Source organism: Labeo rohita, unplaced genomic scaffold (assembly GCF_022985175.1).
Source record: "Labeo rohita strain BAU-BD-2019 unplaced genomic scaffold, IGBB_LRoh.1.0 scaffold_263, whole genome shotgun sequence".
NCBI classification, from domain to species: domain Eukaryota; kingdom Metazoa; phylum Chordata; class Actinopteri; order Cypriniformes; family Cyprinidae; genus Labeo; species Labeo rohita.
The window spans coordinates 64,682-81,478 of NW_026128913.1; the positions used below are offsets into that span (position 1 = coordinate 64,682).

The 16,797-nt window shown below is 44.7% G+C and overlaps 1 long non-coding RNA gene across 1 annotated transcript in view; it reads left to right on the forward strand.

Annotated features, from left to right (window-relative positions):
• The first annotated feature begins 968 nt into the window (after positions 1–968).
• LOC127159914 (uncharacterized) overlaps positions 969–16,797 on the forward strand; it is a 16,425-nt gene continuing 596 nt past the window's right edge. The window contains exons 1-3 of the long non-coding RNA XR_007826600.1: positions 969–1,136; positions 1,398–1,490; positions 2,050–2,953. This is a non-coding gene — a long non-coding RNA (uncharacterized LOC127159914). The remainder of the gene's footprint in view (positions 1,137–1,397; positions 1,491–2,049; positions 2,954–16,797) is intronic.

Consider the following 16,797-nt stretch of genomic DNA (forward strand, 5'->3'; position numbering starts at 1 on the left):
ACACTGAATGCGGAGACACTTACAGGTCACTTTACACTATCTGAAAATGCATTAAATGCATAACTAAATATGTTCAGAATATTAGGCTATATGATATTTCCAAATGTGATATGACAGGTCACAATAAAAAAAAAAAAAGTGAAAAAAAGTGAAATTCACTATGTTTGTATTGGACTCCACATTTTAAATGATTGTGGATCCTAATCCTAATAACTGCTATTAGTTCTGTCAATATTTTTTTAACCACTATAATAAATACCATTTGTAATATTGCTACATAAGATGACAACTAATTTTCAGTGTCTGTGCTGTTTTTGTTTCTACAGATCCTGCTTAGAGGACTAGTTTTGGACAGGTTGTTAAATAAACTGCAGTATGTTGTTAGTCACTCTGTCTCAGGCCTTGACCTGGATTATCTCCATTTATTGATGCTCTAGAAGAACAAAACGTTCTCCCTGATTGTATTGTAGAAGAACAAAATTCTCCCTGATTGTATTGTAAATGCTCTGTACATTAGTGAGAGGACAGGTTGAAAATGAAACGATTCAAATTGAGCTGGAATCAGTTGCAGGAGTTATGGGACGACCCAAATTCATTCTAGAAAAGGAGAAGCTCAGGTCTTTACTAGACATTTGCCTGCCCATTCCTTGCATTGCCAAACTCTTAGGTGTTAGTGAAAGAACAGTTTTTGGTAGGATGAGGGAGTTTGAGTTGTCTGTGTCAGACTCATACAGTACAATGAGTGACCAGGAGCTTGATATGTTCGTGTCCAACATCAAGTCTGAAATGCCTCATGTTGGATATAGATTGATGATGGGAAGTCTGAGATCTTCAGGTCACAAGATACAGTGGAGCAGATTGAGGGCCTCGATGCACAGAGTAGATGCAGTTGGTGTTTTTCCTGTATGATACAGCTAGGCTGAATAGTACAGAGAAAATACTCCGTTAGGGCTCCTCTCAGTCTAGTGCATGTGGATACAAACCACAAACTGATAAGGTTGGTTTCTAATTTGGTTTCAAAATTGCACATTACCAAAACTGATAAATAAATAAATGTATATATATTTTTAATGTGTTTTCTTTCAATTAGATACAACCTTGTCATTTTTGGGGGCATTGATGGTTTTTCCAGAAAGGTAATTTGATGTGTTTATGTATAATGGTCCAATCAATACATGTTTTGTTATATATGTTTTTAATTTTATTTTAAATCAATTTTTAAATCATTTGAAAAGTTTTTACAGTTCTTGTTTTTTTTTTTTTTTTTTTGTTGTGATTATTATTTTTATGATCATTTTACTTCCTTTTATGTAAAGCACTTTAAATGACCATTGTGTATGAAATGTATCTAAATAAACTTGCCTTGACTATGTTTAATGGGTTTGCTCTGTGTTTAGATCATGTACTTGGATGCAGTGAACAATAACAAGACATCAACTGGCTTCACCTTTTTTTATAGACTCTGTTCAGAGGAATGAACTGCCTTCAAGGTAAATATTAATCTAAATAACTTATTTAGATTCTTACCCTCAACACATTACTGTAAGAATAATTAATTTTTTATTTTTGTCTCCATTCACTCACCTTCATGATGTTTCAAACCATTCAATTTCATTATGTGACTGTGACTATTACACTGTCAAACTAATTCTTTTGAGTTCTGTAAAAGAATGTAAGTCATACAGATTTAGAACAACATGAGGCAGAGTAAATAAAAAAGTATTTGTCCTTTAAACTGATGTATTAATTTTTCAAAATCTTTTACATTCATGGAAAGGGTTAATGGTGATCAAGGAGTTGAAAACCTCGACATCGCACACTTCATGTTCACTTCAAGGGAAACAGATCGAGCAAGTTTCATCTCTGGAGAAAGTCACACAATCAAATGTAAGTAAATGCAGGTTAATGGCAAAATATTTTTTTTTTATATTTGTTCTTTTTTTCATCCATACCATACATGAAGTAGAATAGATTATTACAATTGAAGATAATGTTAAGCACCATATATGTCCATAAGCATCTCACGAATTAAGATTTTTCATATTACAGGATTGAGAGGCTCTGGCGTGATGTGTGGACAGCAGTGACTGTCACATATTACGATGTCCTGCATAGTCTTGAAGAAGACGGCCTGCTGGACATCTCAAACACACCACACATCTTCCTTGTCCACTTTGTGTTTTTACCCCGTCTCCGCAAAGACTTGCAGACATTTGCTGAGGGCTGGAATCATCAGCCCCTACACACTGAAGGAAATATGAGCCCCAGCAGTTGTGGGAGGTGGGACGTTTACGGCACAGCATTCATGAACCTGAGAATGTAGAGATAGGAATGATTTTCATTTCTCTTATTTATGACACAGCACAGAGAGTGTGCAAATGGGATATTTTAAATGATTTTATCTTATGAATTCCTAGGATGTAGAGGACTATGACATAGACTGGGAGAGTGTTTATTATTTAACCCAAGAAGAATCATTAACAGAATGTGGAGCTGTGGTCCCTGAACTCTCTCCCCCCTAAATGAGCAAGAAATGCGACACCTCCAAGCCTCTGTTGATCCTACAGCTACATCATACTCACATGGTCGAGACATCTACGTTCAGTGCCTTAATATTTTGCATTGAGAAACAGTAATTTGAACACGAAATGTTAATTAATATATTCCTGGCCAAGAAATAATAGTTAAGACAAGCTTGTGTTGTTATATTCTGAGAAATTCCTGGCCAAGACAAAAGACCTCCAACATCACCATTTTGAAGTCTTCATAGTGTAACATGTGTTTAACTGGTAGGATAATGGTATTGCTACATGCTGCTACAGTTGGGTAACAGATCCTGTGCTCACTATATTTGACATCACAGTTCTGGTTGAACTGCACTGTGATTTTGAATCGTTTCTTCTCCTGAGACAGAATGGGAACGTGTCTCTGCCCTGTGACCCACTGAAGGAAGGTCTTCAGACACATGGAAGGATGAGAAGCTGCCTCTATACCAGAAGCACTGTCACCTGATCAACAAATGAAATGTTGTATTTAATATTTAACCATAAACAAACATCAACAAATCCATCCATCTTCCACACGGCCTATATTCAGGTTGGTGAAAAGCAGCATGTGTTGTACGGGTGGCCAGTCACAACAATCTGTGTTCACTTTATTAACACCCTGGGGTCGGCTAACCTGCAGGCGGGAGCACTCGCATATTTTCCAGATGTGAGCAAAAAGAACTTGAATTGCTCCCTCAGTTTTGATTAGACACATAAAAGTAATACATCACCTGAATCTGTAGAAAGTTTACTTTTATTTGTGTACGCTCAACATATCAACAAATGTTCGTGGTTTTTGTAAATAAAGAAAATATACAGGGTGTCATTTCATTCTTCTCAGTCTCTGTGAATATCCAGTTGAAATGCGTCACTAAAATTAACTAAAACTCAGCGAATACATGACACACAAACACCAGAGATATGTCTATAGAAAGCTAGGAATGTCTAGTTTTAAATGAAGCAAGTTTAATCGAAAACACATATTCTGTGTGTAAGTAATCCGTATGAAACCAATACCATGTCCTGCTTTTTCCATCTGAGCTCATTACCGCTAATTAGTTCATGCCCACGCGCTGTGCCGCGCTATTGTTATTACAAACATCCACGTGAAAGACGCTTCTGTGGATGAAGCGAGCGCTCGGCAGGGATGCCGGAAGGATGGACCGAGACGCAGCGTCTCGTTCCCTCGGGGGAACCATGGTTACATACATAACCTGAGGCGTTCCCCTTCAGGAACTCAAGCTGCATCCGGAGACGCTTTGGGAACGAGATGCCCACGCCCCCGGACTTCCAAATCCCTGCCTAGTGAAGGAGCTAGGGCAGGAGAACAGAAGAGCCGGGAGTGGCTCGGACATCCAGGTTGTAAAACCTTACAAAGGTGAGGGGCGTGGACCATCCCGCAGCATTGCAAATGTTCTGTATTGGGACACCTGCATTAAAAGCTTTAGAAGCACCCATAGTGCGAGTAGAATGAGCCTTGACCCCCAAAGAAGAGGGGAGGTCAGAGGACTCGTAGGCAGTAGAAATGGCATCAACAATCCATCTACTAAGAGTTTCTTTAAAAGCTGGAAACCCCTTCTTAGGGGGGCCATAACAGACAAACAACTGTTCTGATTTACGCCACAGGGCAGCTCTTTGGACATAGGCATCAAGGGCACGTACAGGACACATACAATTTTGCTTCTGCTGGTCGGGCTCCCGAAAGGGAGGAGGACAGAAAGCCTGGAGCACGACCAGCTGTGGTGCATTAGTGGGGACCTTCGGAACATACCCCGGCCTGGGGTAAAGGAAGGCTTTGATCATGCCAAGAGCAAACTCTAAATGTGAAGGGGCCACTGAAAGGGCCTGAAGGTCCCCGACCCGCTTGAGGGAGGTAAGTGCTAGCAATAGCACTGTCTTAATAGTGAGAAACTGAGCCGGTATGTCTTCTATTGGCTCACAAGGAGGTTTACAGAGAGCCTCAAGCACCACAGCCAGGTCCCAGGTAGGGACATGGGGTCATGTCGGAGGCCTCAGCCTCAGCACACCGCGGAGGAAACGTATGACCAGGGGGTTTTTACCCACTGGTATGCCAGCAAGAGGGGCGTGGTAGGCCGAGATTGCCGCCACGTAGACCTTCAGGGTGGAGTGGGCTAACCCTGTGGAGAAACGGGCCTGCAAAAACTCCAGTACTGTACCAATTGGGCAGTTAGCTGGGTCTTGCTGGCGTTCTCCACACCATGAAGTAAAAAGTTTCCACTTCAGGGCATACAGTTTCCTCGTAGAGGGAGCTCTGGATTGGAGGATGGTCTCAACAACCTCAGTTGAGAGACCGGAAGCTACTAGTTGTGCCACACCCACAGCTTCCACATCTCCGGGCGGGGGTGAAGGAATGAGCCCCCCGCCTGTGAGAGGAGATCCCTCCTGACGGAAATCTCCCATGGAGAGCCGTCGAGGAGAGATATCAGGTCCGAGAACCATACTCGGCCCGGCCAGTACGGGGCTACTAACAGTATGCTGACCCCGTCCCGGCGTACTCTCTCCAGAACTCCCGGGAGCAGAGCGATCGGGGGAAAGGCGTACAGACGCAGCCTTGGCCACGTCTGTACCATAGCATCCAGCCCTAGAGGAGCTGGATGAACTAGAGAGAACCAGAGGGGACATTGTGCATTCTCCCTCGTGGCAAAGAGATCTACTTGGGCCTGCCCAAAGATCCCCCATATCTGCTTCACTACTTCTGGGTGAAGCATCCATTCCCCGGGCCTCGGCCCCTGCCTCGACAGGATGTCTGCTCCCACATTCAGATGCCCAGGTATATGAAATGCTCGAAGTGAGAGGAGTTTGTCCTGGGACCACACAAGGATCTGGTGCGCCAGCTTGTATAAGGGGTGCGACCGCAGACCTCCCTGGTGGTTGATGTAATAGACCACTGCTGTACTGTCGGTGCGCACCAGCACATGGCGATCTCTGAAGTCTGGGAGAAAGTACTTCAAAGCTCGAAATACTGCCAGCATCTCGAGGCAATTGATGTGCCAACTGAGATGGTGACCCATCCACAGACCTTGGGCGGAGCGGCCACTCATGACCGCCCCCCACCCGGTGAGGGATGCATCTGTCGCTAGCGTGACGCGGCGACAAGGAGCTCCTAGTGCCGGGCCCTGATTTAGGAACCACGGCTTCCTCCACATATCTAAGGCACGTAGCCCGCGGCGCGTGACCTTGATCATGCGGAGCGGGTTTCCCCTCGGGGAGAACCCTTTGGTTTTGAGCCACCACTGTAGGAGTCTCATGTACAGCAGACCAAAAGGTATCACGTTGGACGCAGCTGCCATCAGACCCAGCAGTTGTTGGAACTGCTTGACAGTGAGTGACCGGCCTTCTTTGACTCTCTTGACTGCGGCGAGGATCGACTCGATCCGAGCAGGGGACAGACGTGCCTGCATCATGGTCGAATCCCACACCATGCCCAGATAAGTGGTCCTCTGTGATGGAGAAAGCACACTTTTCTTGGCGTTTAGTCTTAACCCCAACGTTTTCATGTGTGCGAGAACGACATCTCGATGTCGAACCGCTAAACTCTCTGACTCTGCTAGGATCAGCCAGTCGTCGATGTAATTCAATATTCGAATGCCCTGGATACAAAGAGGGACCAGGGCAGCATCTACACATTTCGTAAACGTACGGGGTGAGAGTGCTAGGCCGAAGGGAAGAACCCGATATTGGTAAGCTTCGCCCCTGAAAGCGAACCTCAGGAACTTTCTGTGTTGAGGAAGGATGGAGACATGAAAGTACGCGTCTTTCAAATCTATCGTCACAAACCAGTCCTCGGACCTGATTTGTGACACTACTTGCTTGACTGTAAGCATCTTGAACTTCAGTTTCATAACTGATCGGTTGAGGCGGCGAAGATCTATGAAGATCAATGAAGTAACGGCTGTAAAACCCGGATTCCTTGTCTTGAGGAGGGACCACCTCGATGGCCTCCTTCCTCAGAAGGGTCTCTACTTCTTGCTCCATGACCAGAGCCTGCTTGGGGCCCACCAGAGTGGGAAAGACCCCGTCGAAAGGTGGCGGCGGGGCGCCGAACTGAATAGCATAACCTTTCTCTATGGTGCGCAGGACCCATGCCTGGAGCAGCGACATGGTATGAAGGCATGGGCGTCGGGGAAGAACAGAAGGCTTCTTCTTGGAGATGATGGTTTGCTCCGCAGAAAGCGTTCATCGAGCTTGCTTTTCTGCGGAGCGACTTTTTCCTCGTTAATGTTTAATTTGGCCACAGCACGAGTCACCACCTCCAAGAGCTCCTCATACTGCACCGACTGAGGGCTCGCTTCCTCAGCGGTGCTTTCAAGGTCGCCCTCCTCGGAGGACGACAGATGGAGAGAAGAGCCCGTCCCTCGGGAGGAAGTAGCCGCAGTGCGGGCTTCCAAACCCTCGGAACGGGCAGCGGACCTGCCGGGTAAGGAAGAAGATAGGGGGTCACCCGTCTCCATTCCCTCCAGCAGATCCATCTGCAAAAAAAAGGAGGATAAACAGACACAAACACACAGAGCGCTCCGCTGAAAGACAGAAGCTGACGCCGGCCGGCTTCGCACATGCTTTTATGCTTCCTGGTCGATGACGTCATCCGCCCGTGACGTATCATCGTTTGATTGGCTAGTTTACACGTCATTCAGAGCGTGGTTCCGCCAAAGGCGTTCCCAAAGCGTCTCCGGACGCAGCTTGAGTTCCTGAAGGGGAAGACTTGTATTTACTCCAGATGAGGACGCGCTGAGAGGAACAGGCTGAGCTTGTTCTACAGCAGCTGACGAGAGGATCTTATACAGTGTAAGTAATGTTTCTTATTGGCATTAGATAATGTGTTGTTGAGACAAACTTGAACGCATTTACTAGTTGGACTTTTTCCAAAACTATGATTCCTGACTAAAATGTGTGAAATCGAGTGCAACATTTTGAAATATCATAGGCAACTTTTCAATGACATTAAAGTAGGGCTAATGTTTAGACGATATAAAAGTAATGTCTAAGAATGCTTAGACCAGTCTTTACTGTTGAATACTCTGTCTGCAAATATCTGCTCAAACGTGTACATAATGTGCTTAATAATAATTTAGTTTCTCAGATGTTGTTTTTATACTGTATAATAAGAAATACAAAGCATGTGTGTGTAAGGATCCATCCACTGGCCCAAATGCGGAGTCCAGTTGTCTGGTTGAAGGTTTAATGCGTGTTCAGTCTTTTCACAGCGCATCTGCAAAGTTCGCTTAATTTATCAGGATTTAGTTTCACTTTTAATCTAGCTCCATATTTAATCTGACTCCAATTTCATATGATCATTAGAATTTAGGTGTTTACTCTAATTTAGGCTGACCACAAATATCAATGTGTATTACTTCTGATACTTGATTATTCTGTAAATTCCCTACTTTCAATTATTCGTTTATTAAGGACCTAATATCGCTTTGCAATTCACTTGGCCAACAGTGAACGCATGGCACAAACTCGCCAGTTCTGGGCTTACTCAGAGGTTGAGGGGTGGTTATGATACATTTTATGCAGACTGCACCCTGCAGTCCTCACCATAAAGTGTATTTTTCTATAATCACGAGAACTACAACGTGTTAAGCCAGTGACAGTCAGAAAACGGAAGCCCTTAATGGTGTTCCCCATGGTCCAACCATTGGTACTTCGGTGTGACCATCCTGGACGCAGACTTTGTGAAAAATATCAGACTACACTTTAATCTACTAGAAATAATGATTTCAGAAGAGATCAGACTGAATTAAATATAACAATTTATTTGTCAGGTAAGATGTATCACGCCAATTACACAATTAAACAATGAAAGTCCAATTCAGAATCAAATTTAGTTCCAATTCAAATAAATACATAACATCATTTACTCAAAGATAAATCTAAGAGTGAGAGATGCATACCTGACCGCCTAGAGATACACAGCAGCGTGTGAGAGATTTAGAGCCAAAGCTCCAGAGACTCTCACACACAGTGTGGGGTTCTTCTGAATACAGAATCCCCCCGTAATGTTTTGTCACTTCGCTTATATACCCAGACCAAAACAAACAAATCTTCTAATCAGTTGTAAACACATAAAAAACCTTTTGGTTTGTCAGGAGATCTCGTGACCCAGGGTCACACCTTGCTGGGATTCTCACCTGACCCTAAGGGGAAAACACACCCCTCAGCAGCAAAACACAATTCTACAAAAGTGTTCAGTCTTCCTCATAATATAAGTGACTTCTGTGAAATTGAGACCATTTTACCAATCGCACGGAGACCTTTATAACGATACCAAACATGAAAGGGAAAGTTCAACATATTCACAAAGTGTAACTCATGTAGAATATGGACATTCTTAGTGACTTTCAGTGGAACCTTTTGGGGGAAACGTGTGAGATGCAGGGGAGGAGAGGAGAGGGAGGAAGGGGGTTGTAAATGAGCAATAGGGATGGTGTTGTTTGCCCTCTTTGAAGATCTCTTCTCCAGATTAGTTTTATTGTTTTGTTGCATGGCATCTGTTTTGTCAGAGTTCCTGGACTTTAAATTCATGAGGAAATCATTTCACATCTTACATGTGCATATGATAGCTATAAAAATCACATGGGCAATATTAGTGATTGCTAATGTAACAATATTGCTCCAGGCCTATCAACATGCGCACTGATTTATTCATTTATGTTAGTGGCTAGATACCTATATGAACATTTTTGGGATAGAAATTATAGAACTAATGATTTTATTTAGCAGGGATGCTTTAAATTGCTCCTGATATGAACATGCTCACAGATGTTTTTTTGTTTTGCTTTAGTTGTTTGTGATCTGATACCTGCACAACAGATGAATCCTGCAAACTTTTCCTCTGACAGCGCTGTACCAACATCAGATCTTCAACTACACTGATACTCTATTGGTAAAACAACTTCCTTGACTACTGATGATGAGTTTCCCTTTCGAGGAACTCGAACTGCGTCCTCTAGGGGGCGCTATGGGGAACGCTGTCTGCGTGACCCGTGTCTGAAGCCTACATACAAAAACATCAACAGAGTTGGCCGGCGACAGCCTATGCGTCACTACCGGTGCGACCATAGTATAAAAGGACGCCGGTAGAACAGGACGGTCTCTTCTTCGTCTTCACTGACCTTTTGTCTGTAACCAAAAGCTCGTATTGAGTGCATGTCTCTCACCAAATGTTTTATTACGTGTGACGATGCGTGGTAAGGAGCAAGCGCTCTTTGCTCCCGTGGAGTTTATTGCGCTCTTTGCTTCTCTCTTGCAAGAGACAAGCACGCTCTGATACCCGCACCTTTCATACGGTCCTTATATGGTGAGGATTAAGCGAATATCGGCTCTCGAGGGAGTTGAATAAGATCTTCACATTATTGCTTGTTGCAAGAGGCACACACGCTCTCATACTCGCTACACAGGGCTCGCGGGCCGTGTGTGCGGTAGCCAGCTGCGCTTTCAGCTCTTGAGGGAGTTGAATGCGATTGTCGCATTCAGTGCTTATTTCTTGCGATGGACTGGCGTGCTCTCGTAGCCGCTTGCACGAAGCTCGCGAGCTGTGTGTGTGTGGTCGGGAGCGGCGCGTCCAGCTCGCGAGGGAACTGGATGTGCTCATCACGATGCATTCGCAGAGGAGAGTGGTGAGTCTTCTCTTTACCCGAATTTGCATGAGTGTGTTCGCCTCTCGGGCATTAACAACGCATTCGCGGCGGCGGCTCCGTTCCGCCTGATTCCCGGGGGAGTCTGGCGCGTGGGCGGAGCGTGTTCAGCTCCCGAGGGGGTTGAACGTATGCTGCGCGTTATGATTGTGGTGTTAGTTTTCTGCCATACTCGGGGGTATGGACAGAAAATAAAGAGGATAGTATAGCCATCTGAGGATGTTTATAGTTTTTGCATGGAAAGCTTAGCAATGTGCTGGCTGGGGCTGTGCGAATGGTCGGATGTGATTGCCGGTTCCATCGTTAGTCATGGGACTCCGTCACCTGCTGTCGGGTGTGGCTGCATGTGCTGCACGGTGCCATGCCTCGCTGGTGGGCTGCGCAATGTTGCGCGGCTTGTTGGCGGGCTATGGCCCTGTGTGGTGGGTGCCACGCCGTCTGGCTCAGTGTGTGGGGGTGTTTGTGACTGGTCGCGGGACCGGCGTTGCTGGCAGAATGCGCACATTTGTCGCGTCTGGTTGTTTGCGCAGCCCTAGTGCTTTTAAGACCCTTGTTTGGCGTTCCTAATAGCAGCTTTCTGGTACCAACATGGTGCTGTCCTCCCTTTTAGGTTTATAGTTTGACAGCGCACTGCTGGATTCGCATTTCCCTTTTCATAGAGCTGTCTATCCGAGGATAGCCAGGTGTTAGCTCGCTGATCGCTCCCCTTCCTGGGTTTCTAAGTAGCGGTCTCTTTGAGCTCTTAGCCAGGTAAGTGCTGTCACCCCTGCCCGGGAGACAGCCCATTCTTTGTGGTCAGGTCAATATTGGTTGATTTCCCTTTTCTGTTAACACTGTGATTGCTCCCCTTTATATGCTTTTTAAGCAGTGGTCTCCCTGAGCCCCTGCCTAGACGGTGTCATCTCCCCTGTTAGGGTTATAAGTAGGTGACCCACTATGATGGTCTGGGCAGTTTCTCAAGAAGGTCTTTCCAGTAACTGGAGTCAGGCATGGGAACCACGGTGGGTGAGTACGATCCCTTATTATGTGTCTAACCATGCTGTATTTCTGAGACCCGTCTTGTGTGTTTCCTTTGGTAGGTCCTCTTCGAGCACCCCCCTCTGGTCTTCGACCATGGTTATGGTCTGCTTGCCTGGATCTGCCTTCGGCATATCAATTGGGAAATTTTCAGGTCCCCACTACAGCACTACATCTAGGGCTATGGTCCTACCTCCAGGTAAGCTCTTCGGAAATCTTTTTCTCGCAGGAAGCTCCTGGACATCCTTGGATAGACACATGGACCTGAGGCCACCAGGCTGAGACCCCTTATCTGCGTCCCGCCCTGAGGGGCCTTCTGTTTCTGGGTTTCCACCCTTTTCATACAGACCTATTCTCATGCCATTTTGGTGATCCAGCGAGTCGCCTCTCCGAGGAGTGGGCTTGAGCACGCTATGTTTCACCATCTTACGAGTCAGAGTCGTTTCTGCGGAAACTCTCTGGGTGCTCCGAGGAGCCTTTGGCTACATTCCTGGCCCTTGTTCTCGAGGTTCTGCGGGCCTTGATAGAGCTGGGCCCATGCTTTCCATTGAGATGGTAAGCACAGGTCTGTGTGGGGTGAGAAGGGCTTCCTTAAGAGAATACTCGAAATACTGCTCTCTGTGCAGTCTTATAGAGGTGGCTCCCTGTCATATCTGATCCGGATCTCTTCCTAGGCCTCCTTTACAGGGCGTGACGATGCTCCCCTTTCTATGGAAAGGGTTTGCTGAGAGCTCGTCTCCCCTGGGGGGTTAGGTGTTCCTCCCATCCCTCGGGAGTAGAAGCCTGCCCTGATACACAACCTTCTATTTTGGTTGAATGTATCGGCTCTTTGGCAGTATTATTAGACAGATAGCGGTGGCTACTGTCTGCTTGGCGCAGTATGCTCCCCTCCCATTGAGGGTTTTGCTTTGAGCACTGCCCTATCGGGCGATTAAGGTTCGCCCTTACTGCCTTCCCCTCAGGCCAATGGAACTGATGCCGGGATCAGATCTAAAAGATCTCTATGATCAGATCTCTCCCAAGGCCTCCCTTACAGGGTGCGACGATGCTCCCCTTTCTATGGAAAGGGTTTGTTGAGAGCTCGTCCCCCCTGGGGGGGATCAGGTGTTCCTCCCGTCCCTCGGGAGTAGAAGCCTGTACTGATACACAACCTTCTATTTTGGTTGAATGTATCGGCTCTTTGGCAGTATTATTAGACAGATAGCGTGGCTACTGTCTGCTTGGCGCAGTATGCTCCCCTCCCATTGAGGGTTTGCTTTGAGCACTGCCCTATCGGGCAACTATGGTTCGCCCTTAATGCCTTCCCCCTAGGCCAAAGGAACTGATCGCTGGGATCAAATCTAGAGAAAGATCACCATGGTCAGATCTCTTCCAGGGCCTCCTTTACAGGGCGTGACGATGCTCCCCTTTCTATGGAAAGGGTTTGCTGAGAGCTCGTTCCCCCTGAGGGGATCAGGTGTTCCTCCCATCACCGGGAGTAGAAGCCTGTCTCGATACATTACCTTCTATTTCGGTTGAATGTATCGGCCCTATGGCAGTATTATTAGACAGATAGCGGCGGCTACTGTCTGCTTGGCGCAGTTTGCTCCCCTCCTATCGAGGGTTTGCTTTGAGCACTGCCCTATCGGGCAACTAAGGTTCACCCTTACTGCCTTCCCCTCAGGCCAAAGGAACTGATCACTGGGATCAGATCTCGTCCAAGGCTCCTTTACAGGGTGTGACGATGCTCCCCTCTCTACGGAAAGGGTTTGCTGAGAGCTCGTCCCCTTTGGGGGGTTCAGTGGCTCCTCCTGTCTCGGGAGTAGAAGCCTGTCCCGATACACTGCCTTCTCCTTTGGTTAAGTGTATCGGCTCTATGGCAGTTTTATTAGACAGATAGCGGTGGCTACTGTCTGTTTGGTGCAGTATGCTCCCCTCCTATCGAGGGTTTGCTTTGAGCACTGCCCTATCGGGCAACTAAGATTCGCCCTTTCTGCCTTCCCCTTAGAGCCTTGTTATGCCGGCAATGCTCCCCTCACTCTGAGGGTCTTCTTATTTCACCGTTTCTCAACGGTACGTCTAAAAATCCATTCGTATGGTAAGGCCCACACGAACCTTTGGGCGCTTTCTCAAATCCATGTATATGGTAAGTGCGCACACGAACCTTTGGGCACTTTTCTAAAATCCACACTGTGGTATGGAATGCACCAGAGTTCTGCGTCCATTCCTTTATGGTAAGGGATTCACGCGCTATTGCCTGTACCCTTTCTCGAGATGGTTAGAACCCCGGCCACCTTGGGTCCCACTCCAGAGCATCTGCCAGGCTAAAGTAACGGTATTACACGCGCTAGTCCCAGCACGCTCTTTATTTACGCTCAACTTTTCTTGAGCAGGGAGTCCTGTAGTATGGCTCCTGAGGGAACCTTGCAGAGCTGCAGTAGCTCCTGGGTGACAGGCCAACCTAGGTCATCCTAGGCACTTGGCCGTATCCCCTAAAAGGAATACCTCGGTTTCCAAACCTGAGGCTCTACCCCAGGTCCAGTGTTCTGACCCTTGCAGGTAAGTTGGGGTATGCAGCCCAGGCTCTGGCCGTAGGGGATATGTCACTGACAGCCGTCACTACATCTCAGGGGCAACTCCCTTAAAGCTTAGGAAGTTGGTACTTAGTGCTCGCCTCTATGATGACAGGCACTCCCCTCAGCATGGCGGCGTGGGTATAACCGTTCCCCATAGCGCCCCCTAGAGGACGCAGTTCAAGTTCCTCGAAAGGGAACGTCTCAGGTTACGTATGTAACCTTGGTTCCCTGAGAAGGGAACGAGACACTGCGTCCTCTAGGCTCTTTGCCATGCTTCGGATGTGAACTTCAGACAAAGAAGTGACCGTCCTGTTCTACCGGCGTCCTTTTATACTATGGTCGCACCGGTAGTGCCGGAAGTGACGTCATAGGCTGTCGCCGGCCAACTCTGTTGATGTTTTTGTATGTAGGCTTCAGACACGGGTCACGCAGACGGCGTTCCCCATAGCGTCCCCTAGAGGACGCAGTGTCTCGTTCCCTTCTCAGGGAACCAAGGTTACATACGTAACCTGAAACGTTTGCAAGCACTTAAATATCAGGTATGATTTGCTTGTGTTACTTGTTGAACAGAATTCAGAAAACAGCTTTCAGGAATTACACACCATCTGTTCACATCTCTGTGGTTAGATAAGTGTGCTTAATTATATTTTGCTAAAATGAACAAAATGAACGAAATGACTCGAAAAAAGATTCGTTCATTTTGCTGAACGAGACTCAAAGGACCGAGTCGGTAAAATGATCCGAACTTCCCATCACTAGTATGTAATGATTGACAGGCACAACTAGACCAGAGATTCTTCCTTTCACTGTCTGATGGCGTCTGTTGTGTTTCAACACAGAAACCAAAAGCCGAAAGTAAAAAACAAGACAACTGCATCATCGTGTTAAGTCTCTTTTATTATCAACGCACACAATGCAGAAACAAACCCACTACACTAGTCTAGTTTAGTTTTGTTTCTAGTCATTGGTGTCTTGATCCTAGCCTTACAAAAGAGGACAATGGAAGCAATCAAAATCAACAAAAGAGCAATATGTAAGTGCTATGACAAGTCTCATTTAGCCTAATGCAGTACATGTAGCAAGGGTTTTTGTTGTTTGTTTGTTAATATATAAAAATAAAACAGAGAGACTGAAAAATGAATTGAATTTTTTTTTTCAAGAAAACAAGCATATAGAAAATGAATAGAGTGCAAGTATTAAAGGGTCAAGTTTTTTTAAGAATATAATTAAAATAAGAAGTGCTGAGAGGGTCAAATTAAAATGAATGATATTAAATTGACGTTTATCAAGTGAACAATACACTATTAGGCCTGTTTTGCCATGACAATCCTGCATAAAATGAAATTTGAAGGACACTCTGGAAGTTTCTGATTGTTCCAGGAGATTGTTGAGGGCCTTTTCCTTGTGCTCTTCATCCATTATAGAGAAAAGAGGTCTGTTGGAATGGAGCCATTTCACAGCTTCTGTCATGTGTCAGATTACTGGGAGTTCCTTCATTGCAGAATATTAAATATATTAATATTTCTCATAAATGTATTATGTTAAGATATATATGTGTGTGTCTGTGTGTTATTTGAGACATACGTCACTGCTGCTAAGCATAGCCTGTTCTCTACTTGGAAGGGCGTCTTGTAGGGTTTCTGCACTGTAATATACATATCTTGGTTAATTTAAATTATTAAATTCAATTACATTTATTTAAATGAAGTTTTATTTAAATTGGTCAGAAGGGGGTGCAGATGTAATGGTGGGCTAAAAGAAATGTCCAGTATCTACCTTTCAGAGAAAACCCCAAATTTCTCGAGAAGAATAAGAGTCCACCATCTCTGTATGTCTGAACTGTCACATTGGAAGAGAAAAAAACACAGAGAAATCTTGAAATATCAACTGCTACAATATAATACATGTCAATTACTTTAACTGATAATTACCTACAGATGTAAAATCAGACAGGTGGTAGAGCATACAGGAAAACAGCATAAAATAAGAATATTCTTTCCATAAATACCAAAAAAAAAAACAACAAAAAAACTTCCTTGTTCCTTATTTAACTAAATTACACCAATAATTGGTTGATATATATATATATATATATATATATATATATATATATATATATATATATATGTATATATATATATACACACACACACAGACATATGCAGTGTTTGTCTACTTCCTTATTCACATCGGTGTATAGTAAAGCCTAAAATAAATAAATAAGTATACTGTAAAACTGTTATGTAATAATATATTGTAAGTAAATATTAGTTGCACTGCTGCAGCTCAGGTAGATGAAAGGACCACACAATTAACTATGACAAATGTTATGAATAATAATATAATATATTTACGAATAATAAACATATTCAAAGCTTCACAGCAAAGCCTATTTACAACACACGATCCGAAAATTGTATCGTACAACAAATTGTATGACAACAAATTCAAACTTCATTAAGATGATAAATCAAAGCAGAAATTAAGTATTTAATAATAATAATAAATAAAACGCTTAACTTAATATATACGACAATTATTCACCATATCATAGCAAAACAATTACAGACAACTCACAACTCACCGTGCTCTCTGCCATGCTTATCTCATTTTCAATAACTCCGCCCCTCACTTCCGGTTCTGTGGCTGCGGTTCTGAAACTGCACACACACACACTGGAACTTTAGGGAAACACTGGAAATTTAAGATGTCAGTTTCTTCCTGCCTGTAATTTGGATGTTCGTTGGTGTTTTTGATGTTCAGAGTGTTAGTACATGACCCAAAAGTAAGTTTTCTTCTATTTCTATATATTTTCAACCATGATTTAAGTGTATTATTTGACTTTGTACGTTTGTATGGGCGAGCACAGACATGTAATGATAACTTACATGTGTGATCGGTCACGTGACGCAAATGATGGAGTAGCTGTGTTGCTGGCGAGCTCCGGCAAAGCCTTCATACTTTTCCCTCATCAGATTCGATATTGCTCCCTATTGCTAAAAAACAAATGTAGATGAAATA